Raw genomic sequence first — 6,000 nt, 5'->3', positions numbered from 1 at the left:
AAATTTTAATTTCGATCGGACCATATGTTTAAGCGCATAACTAAGGGTGTGTTTTATTAGAAGAGCTCAATGTTAAATTCCTTTACCAATTGAGTGATATTAATCATTTTTTAGTTTTTAAAAATGGTTGTTTTTTGTTATTAAAAAAACTTGAAAGGTGAACCAAAGTGAGGACCCTTATTGTACAGCCACCCTTCTATGGTGTGGTGCTCAAGTCTATTTTTCTTGTCCTCAATTTGTGCTACGGCTCATCGACGTCCTCTTGCCACAAATATTGGACTCCCTTCTAAAGATGTTGTTGGACCATCAACTTTGCCTTGCCTTGGAGCTTCGACAACATGAGCTGCTCCCCTTGCAGTTAAGGAGGTTGCTGGACCATTAACTTTGCCTTGACTTGGAGCTCCGACAACATCAACTGGTCCTCTCGTGTTGAACCATGGCCCTCGCATCAATGTTCGAAAAAAACCAAAATCCTATATCTTTTTATACCTTTAATCTGAAAAATCAAAAGTAAGTTCTTATATTGCCAAGTGTAAAAATTTTTCTCTAAAATTCTTGAAGGTTTTATAAGTTTTATTCAAAATTTTACACTTTAAAAAACTCTTGCGACAAAATAACTCGAGAATGCACTTAAAAACAACTTTAAAACACTCTCGCAACAAAATGATTGGTCACATCAATAGAATTTACTAAATTGTTGATTGCCAAATTCATGAGTAAAATGATATTTATCATTAAAGAAAATAGAATTTTGCTCACAAGCTCCCAAATCCTTCATGCTCCTCCATCTCCTAATGAAAAGAAGATTGTATTATACGTTAGTACTTTGCTATGAAGGCATTAATAATGTATTTAATCTCTAGAGTTTTTAGAAATACCTTTTAGTCTTCATTTGTAAAAGCATGTCTTGTCGTAATGGCATCAAGCCTCCAAAGCTCTTTTGCTGAGCCAAAGTCGAACTCTAACATTGGAGGACCTTCGATGGATACTCGCATTAAGGAAGTTGTACTCTTTGTCGTCAATCTATTCCTCAACTTTGATTTGATAATATTCTGTATACTAAAGCCATGCTCACAAATTGCAGTACTGGAGCATTGGACTAATGCAACTTGCGCTAGCTTTACCAACCCTTCATACTTTTCTTGTAGAGTGATATTGTTACTTATGTAAGACCAAGTGTCCCGCAAATTCCACCCTTTCCAATCATTAGTGGCTTGAATCTTGAATGTAAGGATCTACAAATTTCTCCATTAACTCACCATTTGCAAGTTTGCTTTCTCCATAAAATGATATCAACCTGTCTAATTCATCAGCTCCAAAATTCTTAAGTAGCTTTCCAGGAGGATAGCAAGATGGAGAGAGTATTTTAAAACAAGCCCATGTAGAGTTATCCACAAATCTCTCTTTCAAATCTTTAATAACACTTAATGTGAATGCTTTTTGAAAGCTAATAACCAATTCAATATCAGAGCCATCAAAAGAGCGAGATATCTTTTTGCTACGAAAATGGTCACCTTTTATTGAAGATCGTAAACCATGGAGAAAACCCTTCTCTGGTCCATAATCAGGAATAATAGGAAAACCCCTTGTATCTTCCTTTCTTGCATTCATGTCAATATCCGGTTCTGACACAAACTCTATTTCCAATGCACAAATCTCAGCACTCACAATGCCAGGAATACTAGTAATATCAACATATGACTTTTGAAATATTTTACTTAACTTTGTCAAATGTTGATATAGATCTGCTAAGAAATGTAATGCATAAATGAGTTCTAGAGAAGACAATTTGCTAAAGACTACGAGATTCTCACTCTCAAAGAACTCAAGAAGAGGCTCTAGTGAGTCACAAAACTTTGCTAAAACCATTGATCTACTCAACCATCTAATTGAATGAATTTTATTCAATTGAATTATTGAGAATTCAAATTCTTCTTGTAATTCTTTTAATTTCTCTTTGCGGATGACACTCTTTCTAAAAAGAGTTGTGACTTCATTAACTGTGGAATCAATAGCTTTTGCAAATGGAAACTTTTCTATGCTTTTAGATGCACAAAGATTTGTGCGATGAGGCACACAATGCATAGATGTCATGAAAGGACAAGACTCCTTTAATCTAGTAGACACCCCGGATCTCTTTCCTATCATTACGGATGCACCATCAGATCCAAATCCAACCAACTTTCTTAAGTCCAATCCATTTTCTAAGATCAATGTTATTAAAGAATTATACAAGCCCTCGGCAGTACGATCCCCAATAACATCTACAAGTCCAAAAAAAGATGTACGTGGACAATGATTCTCTAGATAAGATGCATATACTATCATGTGCTCATCGATAGATATATTTGTTGATTCATCTATCATGATCCCAAAACAAGGAGAATTTTTTAATCGTTCTACTATATTATGTGACAATGCTTTTCCAATATATTGAACAAAAGTTGCACAACTCTTATCATTGTTGTACATATGTTCGGGTACATTGGGAGTTTTGCATTCTCGCAGAAACTCTAACGTTGGCACAAACTTGTTTAATGGGATATCATTTTTAGCAAGAAAATAGGCAGTACGAAATAGATTAGTAATCTCTTCGTCATGTGTTTCATTTTGTTTGCTCAATCCTGTTAGCACTTTCATCCCCAGTTTCTGCTCTGTATGGTGCCCATTTGGTCCCCTTTTGCATGGCCCTTGTTTGTGGGCTGGCCACCCCTTTTTTAGTATTTTTCTGGGATTTTTCCCAGCCTTTCTGGCATTTTTCTAGGGAGCTATGTCCAACAGCTCCAGTCGGCCTGTTTCCATGCTCCAGTCGGCCAGCTCTTCCCCACTATAAATAGTGGGTGCTGGCCTCTCATTTTTCATAGAGTCTTGTAGTTATTTGCTCCCTCACTTATGAGACTATCACTGTCTCTTGCTTGGGACTGTTTTGGTTCAGTATATTCAGCATAGTTTGCTCCATATCTCTTTCTCTCTTGCACTCTCTGTTCAGCACATTCTAGTGCCACTCTGCTTCCGCTCTGTGCACTCTTTCATGGTATCATCGCTCTAGGTTTAGCAACCTTTCTGCTGCCCCAGATTCAGCCCTGTTTTCAGCACCACCTCCTCTGCGTTTTCTTCCAGATCCATAGCTTTTTGCTGCTGCGTTTTCTGGACAGCACTCTGCTGGTCAGTTTTTCTTCAGATTGGCTTCACCGATTCAGCCGTCTGGCTCTTGGAGATCAGCGTTTCATTGCCCACTTGGAGATTGGACTGCAGGCGGCCTGTTTTCTACAGGACAGCACTTCTTCATTGCTGCGTTTTCCTCTCCAGTGGTTCTTTCCCTTTGCAGAGGGGGCTTGTGGTGTTGCAGGCTTTGGTGGCACTCTTGGTACCTGTGGAGGACACCTTTTCTTCAGAGATTGTGCATTTCTTGAGATTGAGCCCAAGCTCTTGTGATGGCTGCTCCCACTTCTCTTCATATGTTTGCAGAGTCTGCCAAGTTGGATGGTTCCAACTACACCCTATGGAAGGTGAAGGTGAAATCGGCCTTGCGTGGCGTGGATCTCTGGGATTGGCTTGTTACACCAGCCAATGCCACCCCTCCCACCCTTGCTTCCGGTGGTGTGACTCAAGCACATATTGATATTTGGCAGTCGAATGATCGACGTGTTTTTTCCTTTCTGATGTTGAACTGTCAGGATGCTGTTCTCTCTCATGTGCGTACAGCTGATGCTGCACATGAAGTTTGGAAGGCTTTTGCAGATCTCTATGAGATTAAGTCTCCGGGTCGGATTTTGGCATTGGAAAAGCAACTTATGAACTTATCAGTTTCTGCGTTTCCATCTTTATCTGCTTTCATCTCGAAGATGAAAGATCTCCGGGACGAGCTTGCTGTTTGTGGCAAGGACATCTCCACAGAGGATATGGCTATTCGGCTGCTCTCCAAACTTCCAGAGAGGTTTGATGCATACTTTCAGTCTCTGGTTTCTTCTCCACGTCCTGTTCCAGTTACTTGGGAGGAAGTTCTCCCCTCCATTATGCAGATAGAGTCTCGCTTTGAGGAGCGGACTGGCACCTCCAGTGGCCCTGATGGAGCTTTGGCAGCACGAGATAAAGGGAAGTCTCAACAAAAGAAAGGTAAAGGGGGTTCTGACAAGAACTCCAAGGATTCCGATAAGGATAAAGATAACAAATCTTCAAAGAATAAGGACATTGAATGTCATTATTGTGGCAAGAAGGGTCACAAGTCACCCCAATGTCACAAGAAGAAGCGTGATGAAGCAGCAAAGAACTCTTCCTCAACGGCGGTGTCTCAACCCAAGAAGGATGATGGAATTCTTCTCTTAGCAGGTACTCGGCGTATACTTGCTCTTGTGACTTCTCAGTCACGGTCTTGGATTGTTGATAGCGGTGCTACTGCTCATATGACACCCCATCGAGATTGGTTCGAGGACTTCACTGCCAGAACAGGCGAGATCACTCTGGGTGATTCTTCTTCTGTGCCAGTGCATGGTCATGGCACTATCCCCATCTTCCGTTCTGAAGAGGACAAGAGGTACTTCTCTGACGTTCTGTATATTCCAGATTTGGCTTTTAACCTTTTGTCAGTGAGTGCTCTTACAGCTCAGGGTGCGGAGGTGATCTTTTCTCGTTATGAGATTACCATTCATGATAAAGCGACTGGTAGCATCTTGGCTCAGGGAGTCCAAGATAGTGGTCTCTACAAACTCACCGCTCTGCTTTCTTCTGGTGCTTCTTCTGCTCTTTGGCATGCTCGGTTTGGCCATTTGAGCTATCAGCTTCTGCAGCGAGCTTCGAAGGATGGGTTGGTTGATGGATTACCAACCATCAAGGCTCCGTCTTCTCCTTGTTCCTCTTGTTTGCAAGGGAAGCAGCACCGAGCCGCCTTTCCGAAGGAGGCGACACACAGATCTTCGACATCACTTGCTCTCATTCATGCAGACTTGTGTGGTCCTATGAGTACCGCGTCTTTGAGTAAGGCGTTGTACATGCTCGTGATGGTGGATGATTTTACCAGATATACTTGGGTTTTCTTTCTGAAGACCAAGGATGAGACTTTTCATCACTTCTGTGATTGGAAAGCCGAGGTGGAAAAAGAGACCGGTCACTCGGTCAAGGCTCTCAGGACCGATGGAGGGGGTGAGTTTACATCCCAGGAGTTTAAGCAATATTGCAAGACACATGGCATTCGGAGACAGCTTACTACAGCATATACTCCATCTCAGAATGGAGTTGCCGAGAGGAAGAATAGGACCATTATGGAGATGGCCCGTGCTATGCTTGAGCATTCTTCATTACCTCGACGTTTCTGGGCTGAGGCGGCTTCCACTGCTGTCTACATTCAGAATAGGTCTCCTACTGCTGCTCTTCCCGACAAAACTCCATATGAGGCTTTCCATGGTGAGAAGCCCTCCGTTGTTCATTTCCGGATATTTGGATGTACCGCGTATGTTCATGTGCCTAAGGAGCACCGCTCCAAGTTGGACTCGAAGTCTCAGCGCATGACTTTTCTCGGATACAGCACTGTGTCCAAGGCATATCGTCTTTATGATCCTCAAGCCGGTAAAGTTATTGTGAGCCGTGATGTGGTGTTCGACGAGACTCCTACATCTTCAGAGGGGGGTGGTGAGCTTGGTGAGCTTCTTCTTCCTGCACCTCCTTCTCCTCCTCCTACTCATCCTCCTGCTCCCGCTGTTACTGTCACACCTCCAGCTGAGGATTCTCAGTCAGATGATGATGACCCTGCTCCTCCTCCGGCGAGTTCGAGCAGATCTGTACCTGGTTGGTATTATCAGACAGTTCGTGACTCTGGGTTACGTGAGCTTCCTTCTGCTCCTCCGCCTGGTTCTCTTCGGCGTTCTTCCAGAGTTACAGGGAAACAAATTCATGAGGGCAACATGTTTGTTAATTATGCTCTTATGTCTACAATCATTAATGGTCCTTCTGATCCCACTTCTGTAGACGAGGCTCTTTCACATGAGTCTTGGCGTCATGCTATGC

This window comes from Cibotium barometz, chromosome 6 (genome assembly GCF_041138505.1).
Source record: "Cibotium barometz isolate CiBa-2024 chromosome 6, ASM4113850v1, whole genome shotgun sequence".
Lineage (NCBI taxonomy): Eukaryota > Viridiplantae > Streptophyta > Polypodiopsida > Cyatheales > Cibotiaceae > Cibotium > Cibotium barometz.
Note: the sequence above shows the minus strand (reverse complement) of the source record.